Here is a 12,572-nt window from a genome sequence, read left to right on the forward strand (position 1 = left end):
TGTTCACAATTGGTCATTGCTATAGTATTGCTGTTACTGTGTACAATGTTCTTCTGGTTCTGTTCATTTCACTTTTCATCATCTCATATGTCTTCCCAAGTTTTTTCTGAAACCCTCCCGCTCACCTTTTCTCATAGTACAATAGTATTCCATCACAATCATGTACCACAACTTGTTCAGCCATTCCCCAATTGATGGGCATCCCCTCCATTTCCAGTTCTTTGCTACCACAAAAAAGAACTGCTGCTATAAATGTTTTTGTATAAATAGATCCTTTTTCTTTTTTTTTAATCTCTTTGGAAACAAACCTAGTGGCCGTAGTTCCAAATTGATCTCCAGAACAGTTGGACCAGTTCACAACTCCACCAACAGTGCATTAGTGCCCCAGTTTTCCCACATCCTCTCTAGCTAGTAAAGCTTTTTAAGGATAGGGAGATTGGACATGTTTTAAAGTACTCAGTAGGAAATTAATCAGTTGATAGAGGCTGAAGACTCAAGGGGAGGGAATTAATTGAGGATGAAATCTTCTGGAGAAAAAGGAAGTGATGAGATCAAGTGCATATGTAGAGAGATTGGCCTTGGCAAGGGGAAGGGCCACCTGGGGGAAAGGAAAGAGAATGGGAGATGTCAAAGGGTTTTAAAATGAAGAGAATAGAAAAAGTGAGTGCTCACATTGGCCTTAATTTTTTTTCCCTTACAGTAAGAGGCAAGGTCTTCAGCTGAAGGGGGTAAGGGGGGGGAGGATTAGAAGGAAGTATCGGGGCATGGGTATTTTGGAACCAGCTTGTTCTGGCTCCCAAAAGCCAACTGTTAAATTTTCAGTGTGAACATTTACCCCTCAAAAGTCAGAAAAATGTTACAAATTAGGGATTGATTTGTACTTTGTTGATTGTCTGGACTTAAGAAAGTATTGGAGAAAATGTCAATAATGTACATTAAATTTTAAAATGTGTCATGTGTACTTTTTTTTGGGGGGGAGAAGCTGGTTGTAAAACATTTACTGGCACACCCCTGTGTGGAGGGGCTTGAGGAGATTAGAGAAGGTTTGGAAGAGCTTCCATGGTAGTGAGCTACAGAGGAATCAAAGGACTGCCTTGCTGCAGTGAGAGTCCAGTTGAAGTTGAAAACAAGAATTTATAACGTTTTCACTCAGCACAGTCGTGAGACTTCCCCCAGCTTTATTCAATGGCCTTGTGAGTGAAAGAAAAGAAGATGATGGTAGAAATAATCAAAGACTGAGGTTTGGCAAGAGAAGAGACTTTGTCTTTGAGGGCTCTTCTGATTCAAAAACAGAGGACAGTGTAGAAATTGACCCCTCCATTCAGTGGGTTTTGGGTTAAGCCAAAGGAATGAAACCCTTCATGTGTAATTTCAGGGATGAGGCTAATCCTGCTTGGACGATGTACCCATTACTAACTAACTCAGATGATCACTGCCATTTGCAGAAACCTTGCATACAGCCAGTTCAAATGAAGAAACATTTATTAAATGCCTACTGTGTACAAGACATTGTGTTAGGTCCTGAGCATAAAAAGACAAAAGTAAAATGTCTTCAAGGGGCTTCTCATTCTATTGGGAAGATAGTAATAGCTTAGGTGCAGTTATGTGGTGACCTACATGAGGCAGTGCACTGAGCTCTGACCTCTTCTAGGAATGAGGAAGGTTCCAGTCCTGCCTCAGACACATCTAGTTGTATATGACCCTAGGCAAGTCATTTAACTTTTCTGGTCTCAGTTCACTCATCTATAAAATGGGGAAAACAATAACACCCACCTCCCAGGGTTTTTTGTGAGTATGAAATGGGATAATATCTGTAAAATGCTTTGTAAATATTCAGGAACTACATAAAAACTAACTACCATTATCCTTTTTTATCAGAACATTAATTTATTTAGCACTTTCAAGTTCACAGAGTGCATATTACATACATTATCTCATTTGACCCTCAAAGAAACTAGAAACTCTTTTGGGTAGGTATGATTATCCCCATTTTACAGATGAGGAAATGAGGCAGATGATAGTTAAGTGACTTGTCGATTGTAACAAAACTCGTATGTGTCAAAGGCAGGATTTGAATGCAAGTTTCTGTTTGATGTTCTTTTTCCACCATGCTACATATTAATACATGCACAAAGAAATAAAGACAGAGTAATTCAAAGGTTCCCCCTCCCAAGAACACTAATACCTGGGGTAGATGGAATGCTGGCCAAGGCTTGCCTATTTCAAATGAGCACTTACAAACCTTTGTATACAGAAAAAAGTATTCTGTCATCTGTAGACAATATTCCAGAACACACACATATATACAAGATGAAGTGACTTCTCTCTACAGAGGCCCCAGTCCAGCTGGATTTGTCTGGAAGCAGAAGCAAACCCTGGTGGATTACTGCTGTTTCATTTCACTTCTAGGATATTCATTCATCCTGCTTGGTCCAAAGACATTAATATCATTACCCATAAGCCCCTAAGTATATGAGGAGGGGCCCAGGGACTGAAGAAAACATTGTCTGCTAATTCTGGGGTGCCCACTGGCAAATAAGTTATTTGATCCCAGGTTTCATCCATCAAAGTCACCTTCTCCAAGGACTTTCTCCATTCACACAGACATTTGTTTTAGTCTCTTTCCCAAGCTGTAATTTCTACCCTACCACTTCTTCCTAGGCTAGAGAAAGAAAAGAACTGCTAGTCCTAAAATCTCGTTAGACACCCCTAGCTCAGCTTCCAAACTCCGTTATTGCACAGGTCTTCCCTGACTCTTCTGAGGCCCCACCTACCTCATCTCCCTCCTGTCTCTGGTTAGGCCCTACTAAGTCTATTAAAGGGGCAGATTCCCTTACAAGAGGAAAGGCCTTTCACCCTACCAAAGTCTATGGAGCATCATAAAGGTTACCCTAAAGAAAATGGGTGAATCTGACTCCTGGGAAAGCGAGGAGATTCCAAGGCTGTTTTTAAAACTAACCAAGACAGGGGCAGCTAAGTGGCACAGTGGATAGAGTACCGGCTCTGGAGTCAGGAGGACCTGAGTTCAAATCTGGCCTCAGACACATAACACTTACTAGCTGTGTGACTCTGGGCAGGTTACTTAACCTCGTTACCTAACAAAAACAAACAAACTAACCAAGATAGCTATGTACATGCCAGGCCTCTTCACTTGCCAAGTGCAGACATGGTCTTATCATATTAATCTTCTTTTCCCTTCTCCTGTTGCCTGCAGGTCTCCAGGTGATCTCAGGATAATTCCTCTGCCTCTTGAGTCATTCTAGGAATGAGAATTTTCTCCAGGTCTCAGGAAATTCTTGGGAGGAATCTTCCGGCATCCAGGTCCTCTTCTAACTCTGAGCAACCTGGACCACCTCTGAACATTGATTTTATCGAGAGGAAAATATCTCTTCTCCCTTCCCCACTTCAAAAAGAACCTTGTCCCGAGCATTGTAAAGAGGATACAGAAGAGGAGAAGAGATGCAATTCAAGCTTTCAGGAAGTTCCTGGTCTGATGGGGGAAGCTTGACTCCCTTCTACCTCCAAGAAGTCCTATGAAGATGCACAGAAATGAATGTAAGATTTATCAGAGAAGATTTAAAAAAAAAAAAAGAGAAACCTCAAGCATATACAGGACAAGCCAAGTACAAGAGCAGAAGGGAAGCCCAGATCATAATTTAAAACTAGATGGGACCTTCATTTTACAGAAGGGGAAACTGAGGCTAAATGACTTGCCCAGAGTTACACAGTTAGTAATGTCTAAGGTGAAATTTGAATCCAGGTCTTCCTAACTCCAAATCCAACGTTTTATCTACCACAACATGCTGCCCAGAGTTAAGAGAGGGGATTTGAACCATGCTCTACTATTCCAAGTTAGCCTATCCACTGGACACAGGAGCCTTGGTTTCAGAAATGCTGCCCTCTCACTGACAACAGGCATTTCTCAAGCTTCCCCAAGGACAGACTGGATTTGGGAAGGCCCTGGGGACACGATGATCAATCATGACATTTGCCATGACAAGAACTGACATGGAATTTCATGCTACATTGATGGGGGGGAAGGAGAGGAAAAGGAAGTGAATGACAGCTGGAGAAGTGGAACCATCAGCCGTGGGGGTGGGCAGGAAGAAAGAGCTGGGTTTACCCATTCTCTCTGAGTGGACAAGGGCCCTGTTCCCTTTCTGGATGCTGTCTGGTTTGTCATGCAAGCACCGTTATTCTCAGTGAAAATGGGAGAACAAGAACTGGTCACACACACCCCTCCCCGGAAGCAAAAGATTGAAGCAATAACACAAATACATCCAAGAAAGGAAAATCATAAAGGGAGGGGCAGGTCTCAGGAACCCGAACATGCTGGCTTATGACCCCAGGGCTCCATTTTCTTCAGTCATAGGAAGACCGACTGAAAAGGTGAGGGAAGATCTGTTTTGGCATAGAACGACTTGGTATTAGAAGACCAGGGTTTAAATTCTGGCTCGCTGAGGATAAGCAGTGTGACCTTGGAAAAGTCTTCACCTCTCTGGCCTCAGTTTCTTCATCTGTAAAATGTGAGATGTGGATTTGATAACTTCTCTTTCAGCTCCCGCTGGAGGGGAACAACCCAACACCACTCACAAGGGGGTAAATGGACTAAGGATTGAAACGAAATAAAGATTCTGAGTACCCTTCAGCACAGGTAGGAATGGGGACAGGAAGGCAAAAGAGGAGGAGGACCTTGACAGACATTATTAGTCCATTGGTCTGAGCCTATGGACTGTCCTTAGGTCTTTACTTTTTAGGTTTTGTTGATGTGTTTTGTTTTTACATCACAAACATTTATAGCTTACCCCTTCTTTGTTGGAGTTCTTTCATAACAAAGTAAAACAATTAAGCAAAACCTTGCAATATAATGACCTCCTCTGAGAGTTTATGGAACATTCCACATCTGTGCTCCCCTTCCCCCCCCATATTTAAAATAAGTAACACAAATCTATTTTCTCTAACTCCCATCCTCCTAACCCATTGAAAAAGAGGAAAAACAAATTTCGTGTAATACGTATCATCAAGTAAAACAAAATCCCTCATTGATTGTATAGCTCTCTCTCTTCTCTACGCCCCATATATACATATACACACAAATATACACATACACATACAGACATGCATACAGCCAATACAGTGAGTATATGTATATGTATGTGTATATGGAACCAATGGGAGGTTTTGTTTTGCTTGATTATACACGTTGTCATTGTCTGTCCTTCATTTTCAAAGAGGACCAATGACATCATGGTCACCGTGATGTCTGGACTCATGGGTGAATTAGATTTGAGTGAGGCAGAGTAGCACAAAGTCATCAGCTTCACTCTCTCTTCCAGAGTCACTGAAGTCCAGTGGCAGGACAAAAGTCAAGACAACAAGCGACAGCTCAGGACGCAGCAGATGACCTTGGCATCTTTGATGTCCGACCAAGCTGTGAGTGCTCCACAGTGCCTGTTTCTGCCACCTTCATGGCCGCTGGAATAAACTTGTTCTCATCTACCCATTCTGCCCAGGGAAATCTTCATATGATTGAGGCAGACATCCCCTAACTCACCGATGAGTTTGAGGCTTGTCGCTTACCTGGTTTAGCCTGTCTGCCGAGACAGTTTTACTAGGGTGTGGCTGCGGCTCATGCCACAGCCTCCTGGAGCCACAGGTGAGAGTTGGGTGCCAGGTAGACACCAAAGGTAGATAAGCAACCCTGAATACCAGAGGTGCTAGCCCTTGCTGAACATCCCATACATCCCTTGATTATACACATACATATGCATATACATACACATGCATGCAGCTAATATATATGTTTATGTGTGCACGTATGTCTGATTCTGTACCCTACATCCTTCACTTCATTGTGAGAGGTGATCAGTATGCTTTGTCACAGGACCTCTGGATGCGTGGATAGTTATTGTATTGATTACAGTTCTTGCAGCTTTCAAAACTGTCTTTATAGTGTCATTATTGTATAAATTGATCTGGTTCTGCTCACTCCATTCTCCTTCAGTTTATTAAAGTCTTCAATTGTTCATTTTTATAATATTGACGTTACAGTATATAGTGCTTTACTGGGCTTGCTCACTTTACTCTTCATCTTTATATTATCTCAGCCCATGAGGCTAATCATTCTTTTCCAGAATGAATGAACAAATGAATGCCATCGCCATTCAGTCTTAAACACTTACTACCTATGTAACCCTGGGCAAGTCACTTAACTTCTGTTTGCCTCAGTTTACTTAACTACCAAATGAGGAAAACAACACCAGATACTTCACAGTAGTTATGGGGATCAAATGAGATAATATAAAGATAAATAAAAATTAATATAATTTTTAAAAAATTAGTAAAAAGAACTTAGCTCAGTGCTTGGCCCATAGGAGAAGCTATAAAAATGCTTATTCCCATCCCTTTCTCTTCCCTTCCCCATCCTAAAAGAATCCCAGATAAGCCTCATGTGGCAGGTTGGAGAGTCAACAAGCCAGGGTTCTTAATCATTATTTTTGCTTGGAAAGAGACAAAATGACTGGAGACTATATTAATGAGGCCAGGGTTAAGTAGGCTTGATCTCCATTCAGGCCAGCCAGCCACTCACAGAGAAAAGGTCAAGCTGGCTTTTAATCCATCCACAATGTTACAAATATGTGTCATTCATCCCAAGGCGGGCAGAATGAGAGAGTGTGGATGACTCAAAATGAGTCCATCATGACTAGAAAAGAACAATTGATTAACGATGGTGGGTCATCTTACCTCATGAAAGGCAGCATGTTTCATACCTGTGATGTCAGGAGGGAAGGAGGGAGCAGTAGCAGACTGAGTTGCTAGATCATATACCTGGCATCATATGGATGCAGAGCACATCCATATGTTAGCTTCAGGAAGGGGTCTAGTTTATCCTGCAAAGGGTCAGGGAGACTGGAGCTCAGCAGGTTTGATAACTCCAATCCAATACATTTATTTATTAAGTTCCTTCTATGTGCCAGCCACTATGCTAAGTCGTGGGGATCTAATTAATAAAAAGGCAGTCCCTGCCCTCAAGGAGCTTACAATCTAATGGGAGAAAAGAACAACACACAGAAAAAGAGGCAGGAAAGGGCTGAGGAGGGGTGGCTCTAGGGGGCATCTTGTTTCATGGAGCTGAAATCAGGCAGAGAAGTGATACAGAATGAAGGCAGCACAAACATCTAGTTTCTGCTCTCTATAAAGGAAAGTATCAAGCAGAAATGGGGTGGGAATGAACCTAACATATGTTCCCATTTCCTTCCTTTTTTGAGGGGAGAGGCAATCAGGGTTAAGTGACTCAGGAAGCTAATTAAGTGCCTGAAGCCAGATTTGAACTCAGGAAGATGAGTCTTCCTGATTCCAAGCTTAGTGCTCTATCCACTTCACCACCTAGCCATCCCCATATCTATCTAGACAACTCGAACTCGAACCCTAGCCTAGACTCATTTCCATCTGACAGCTTCAGACCTACTTAGGAGGCAAGAGTTATCTCTAATTTTTTGCAGAGAAACTACCTGTACAGAACTCTAACACCCAGGGAGCTCATAATGAGATTATCCTGTTTTGTTATTTTCTCCAAATAATTAGTATCTAGGAACCTCTTTCTTGTCAAGGACAATGGGAAAGCTAAGGTAGAGAAGTTTTCTAAGGCAGAGTTGGGCCCTTAGCAGAAAAGGAAAGAACAGGTAGGTGATACAATAGACTCCAAGCACTGGATTTGGTCAAGAAGACAGTTAAAAATGCTATCTCACATTCTTTATCCATAAAAGAGGGAAAATAGTAGCACTTATCTCATAAGGTTGCTGTGGGGATCAAATGATGTAATATATGTAAAGCACTTTGCAAACATTAAAGTGCTATACAAATGCTGGCTAATATTATTAGTATAAGGGCAGGTAGGTGGAGCTGTGGATAGAGCACCAGGCTTGGAGTAAGGAAGACCTGAGTTCGAATCTGGCCTCAGATACTTACTAGCTGTATGACCTTGGGCAAGTCACTTAACTATGTTTGCCTCAGTTTCCTCATCTGTACAATGAGCTGAAGAAGGCAATGGTAAACCACTCCAGCATCTTTGCAAAGAAAACTCCAAATGGGGTCATGTAGAGTCAGACACAACTGAACAAAAATTATTAGTGTTAGGAAATGTGTCGGGAAAGGTCCTATAGAAGCGAGAAAAGTATTATGATGGACATTAATAGAGTCTTTTAAAATGTGCAAAGCATCTTATATAATCACTTCATTTGATCCTCACACCAACCTTGTGTGAAAGATACTTCTGGCATTATTATCTCCATTTTACAGATAAGGAAACTGAGACTCAGAAAAGTTAAATTACTTGCCCAGGGTCACACAGCTAGTTAAGTGTCAGAGCTACCATCTGAATCCAGGTTCTCCGGATTTCAATTCCTGTGTTTTGTCTATTATGAAATGAAACTTGAAGGGATAACTGGTACTTTTTGTCCTTTTTCCAGTGGGGGGTGGGGGTGCAGTGGTACAGAACAGCAGGAGAGAGTCTGGCTTCCCGGGAATTGGTCCAGCCTGCCTTTTGGAGTCTCCCTCTGAAATCAATTCTCCTTGTGTTCAGTTGGCCAAACCTGAACCTCACCATCTTCCCCCCACTTTCACTTCTCCCCTGCCCCTACTCCGTATACCACTGCTGCTGAATATCTTTTTTTTTTTCCCACGGCTTGTGAGTTTTCTCTCCTTGCACTGCACAACAGCTCCATGGGAATCTGGACAGGGGAGGGCAAATACATCCTCCCTTCCATCCCATACCATGCTCCTTCCTCCTTTTCTTGTCTTGACATAACTGGAGAGGCAGAGCTTCAACCCTTTCTTTCTCCTAGATTCTAACCTTCTGGCAGCCTTTCCCCAAGACCTGGTGACTGATTCCTGTCAGCTCATCAGGACCTCGTGACTGTGTTTGGCAGCCAGAGCTGCTCTGGCCACAGAGTACCAGATGCGTGTGACCCGCGGTGTAAAGCCAAAACCTGTAAGTGGAAGGCAGAAAAGGTGAGGGTCTCCAGGGAGTGGGGGAGAAGAAACTGCTATCCTTTGATGAGAATGGAGATTGCTAGAAACCAAGGACATGGGGCCCTGCTGCCCTTTCCTCTAGCTGACGCTGAGACCAATAGTTCCCAAGAGACATGGGGTATATATCAGTTTGCAAACATCACTGGGCATTCACATGAAAAGACCACTGACTTAGGCATGACAGGATTTGTGGGCCAATGATACAAGGTGCTTATATAAGATACACATCTGGCTACCTTAGAACATCTGCTACTCTGAGGCTAGGCACCGTATCCTGGGCCTCTTCTGCATAGAGGCTGGCCCATAGCTCACTCAGTCCTTATGAAATAATAATGAGCCAAAAGGGGAAGACCGATGAAGTCCTACGGGCCTAGATGGTGTATGTGTGCTGGGGGAAGGGGAAGGTTGTAATTTCCACCTCCCCTTCCTATCTCTCCCAAGGCCCTCTGGCTCACTAGCTACTCCTCCAAGATTTCTTTCATAATAGGTAGAGCACTAGAATAGAAATCAGGAAAACCTGGGTTCAAATACTGGCTCTGCCACTTACTAGCTGTGTGGCCCTGGTTACCTGTTAAACTCCCTGAGCCTCCGTTTTCTCACCTGTAAAATCTGGATAATAATATCTGAAGTACCTATCATGAGGTTGTTGGGAGGATCCAGGGTATGTTGAACTAAGGTAACCTATTCCTCTGTTCTTTAGCTTTTGGGAATAGCACTACCTTATCCTATATCAAAGACAGCATCAAGAAGCCCAAGTTAGGGTACTTGCTCTGCTTCTTATTAGTTACATGGTTTCAGCAAGTCCTCTTGGCCTCAGTTTCCCCATTGTAAAACAAGAGGATTATGCTGAATGATTTTTAAGGTCCCGGCCAGCTTAAAAATCTTATAATTCTGTGATTGCGCCAGGCTTGCCTGAATCTGCCCAGGGAGCACTGCACCCTGGTGCCTTCACCACTAAATCAAGGCTCTGCAAAGGATTGAGCCCACTGTAGCCCAATCCTGGGGGAGGTTTTGTGCTTCAGAAGTCTTTTTAAATAGAACTGGCTTTGTGGGAAGAACCTGTTTCAGTTCCTTCCTGGAACTCCAGAGGGAGGAGAGGGGGAAAGCCAAGTCGAAAAGGAAACTAGGAAACTTTGAAGTTGTCTATGGGATTTATTCAAGTCTGGAGAGTTCTATTCTTTCTGCTCTCCTGAAATCCTGATGCACAGATCTCCCTGGTCATTGTTTCAAAAGCGGTTTCTTTATTTAAAAAAATTGTCTTAATGTTCTTTTTTTCTTTCTAACATTACTACTGTCACTTTGCTATAACTTCATTTTCCCCATAGAACTCTCTCTCATAACAAAATACAGTTAACCAAAATACACCAGCACAGATTTATTTTGGAAGAGGAAATAACAATGGAATTATATTCTTTTTTTAAAAAATTATATTCTGACAGTAGAAAGGGCTTTGAAGCCAGATCTGGGTTTGAAATTTGTCTCTGTCACCTGTGTGACCTTGGGCAAGTCACAACTTCTATTTCCTCATCTGTGAGATAAGGGAGTTGGACTAAATGACTTCAAAGGTCCCTAAATCTATGAATCTATGACATTGGTCATGTCTGAAAAAGTATGCCACATTCTGCTACCACCTCTCACAAGAGGCATACTTGCCTGTCAGTCCTCTGAAGTCACAATCATTCTTGTATTGATCAGAGCCTTTTCCATGTTGTTTCCCCCCAAAGCAATATCTATTGGAAGATATTGGAGAGTTAGAAACTCCTACTTCAGTGGCTGCTTTGGATGACGTGGGATTTTCATCCCTTGTGATTGAAGAAAAGGGGTTCTCTCATTTCTGAAAACCTCTCTTGGCTCTCTCTCTCCCTTCTACTTTTGTTCTGATACTTTTAAAGCCAAAGGCGCCTGACTCCTTTTGCCCTCTGCCTGGGGACTCTTTAGGAATTCCTAAGAGCCTTTAGGCTCTTTTCCACTTGAGCTTTTGCCTAGGGTAACTCCCCAGATTCTCTGCAATAACTCAGCTCAGGGGCTTCTCTCCTATTTCCACTGAAGTTGGGCTCCAAGGATAAGAGGAGGTTCTGAAGTACCCTGTCTCCTGAAAGATGTCCAGCTTGTCTAGGAACAAACAATATGAGGACCCTTTGTTTGACTAGAATCCAACCAAATTAATACTCCCCAAACAAGAGAAATACTCTTCTAACCAACTACTATCTTCCCTTCTCTTTTGACCTCCATCTTCTTTTCTACCACCCCTGGTTAATTATACCAGAGATTACAGTTTTACTTTGCCTATCCCCATACAGATCCACTTTCAGAAGAAGAAAGAAGGCCCTATTTAACAACTATAATTCCCTCAAAAGAGGTATCTGTGTTTCTAAAAAGAAGTGGGTTTCTATTCTTTCCTGGCTTCCCTTTCCCAGTGGGGATTAAAAAGCTAGCCCTAATGATTTTCTTCTGCTTCTTTTTGCACAGAACACTCACCTCTCCCCATCCATGTGAGAGAGGATGAGAAATCAGTCATTGGTGGAACTAAGTCCAAACAGCCTGGAACTCTCTCACATGACACAATCCTCAAGGGAGGAACAAAGGATGATAGCAGTACCTGGTTGAAACCGTCAACCATAAAGGTTGAGTCACTGGGGGTTATAGAGAAAGCCAAAGCAGGAAGGAGACTTTGAGATCATCCAATCCAGTACTCTCATATTAAAGAGGAGGAAACCGTCCCCAGGGAAGATAAGTGACTCGTCCAAGGTCATGCACTGAAGCTAGGTGCAGACCTGAGATCAGCATCTGGAGAGGGGAGTGTGAGAGGAATTTGGGGCTTCTGACTGTAAAGTTTCACCTGGTTATCCTGTAATTAAGCTCTGACTACATAATCATAAATTCTGAAAATACCAATCTCTCTACACCTCGCTTTACTCCTATCTCCACGGTATCCCGCAGTGACCTCCAGTGTGGTTTCTGTCCCTCTCTTCTTCCCTACTAGGCATGTCAGGCTGAGGAGCTGAGAACCTAAAGGAAAATCCCTTTGTGGAAGGGGATGAGAAGGAACTATATTACTCACCCTAGGGGCCCGGTGGCGGGGAGATTTTGGCTGACCTCGAAAAGCAGATAGTTTCTCCTGTCTTTCTGCCTGAGGTCAGAAGGGCCCCTCGTATCCTCCTAGTTATTTGTTATTATGAGGGTCTGCATAGATCTATAGAACAGTATGCGTGTATCGTAAGTATATGTGTATGTGTATGCTAACCACCTGATAACCAGCCACGCCTCCCCTTGCCCAGGGCCAGTAAATGTACAATTTGGTCTTTTGTCCCTCCTCCACAACGTGCCCCCCCTTTCAGCACCACCCCCTTTCTCCTCCTCCTCTTCCCCAGAAATTCTTTTCTCTATTGTTCCAGCAGCCCCAGCCCCTCCTCCCTCCAGAGCTCCCCCAGCCCCAGCCCCAGCCCCAGCCCCAGCGTCTTTAGTCTCTCCCAGCTCCGCCTCCCGCCCCCAGCTCTTACACTCCAACTCGGGCGTTCAGACCCCCTCTCTCCCGGAGCCCA

At 43.2% G+C, this 12,572-nt stretch overlaps 1 long non-coding RNA gene across 1 annotated transcript; it reads right to left on the reverse strand.

Annotated features, from left to right (window-relative positions):
* Positions 1 to 1,464: 1,464 nt before the first annotated feature.
* On the reverse strand, positions 1,465 to 12,339 carry LOC144456833 (uncharacterized). The gene is made up of 2 exons (XR_013485981.1): positions 12,092 to 12,339; positions 1,465 to 3,531 (listed from the first exon to the last, which is right to left on the reverse strand). It is a non-coding gene; the product is annotated as an uncharacterized LOC144456833 (long non-coding RNA).
* Between the last annotated feature and the right edge of the window lie 233 nt (positions 12,340 to 12,572).

This window comes from Phascolarctos cinereus, unplaced genomic scaffold (assembly GCF_003287225.1).
Source record: "Phascolarctos cinereus isolate Bilbo 61053 unplaced genomic scaffold, phaCin_HiC Scaffold_4;HRSCAF=312, whole genome shotgun sequence".
NCBI lineage: Eukaryota > Metazoa > Chordata > Mammalia > Diprotodontia > Phascolarctidae > Phascolarctos > Phascolarctos cinereus.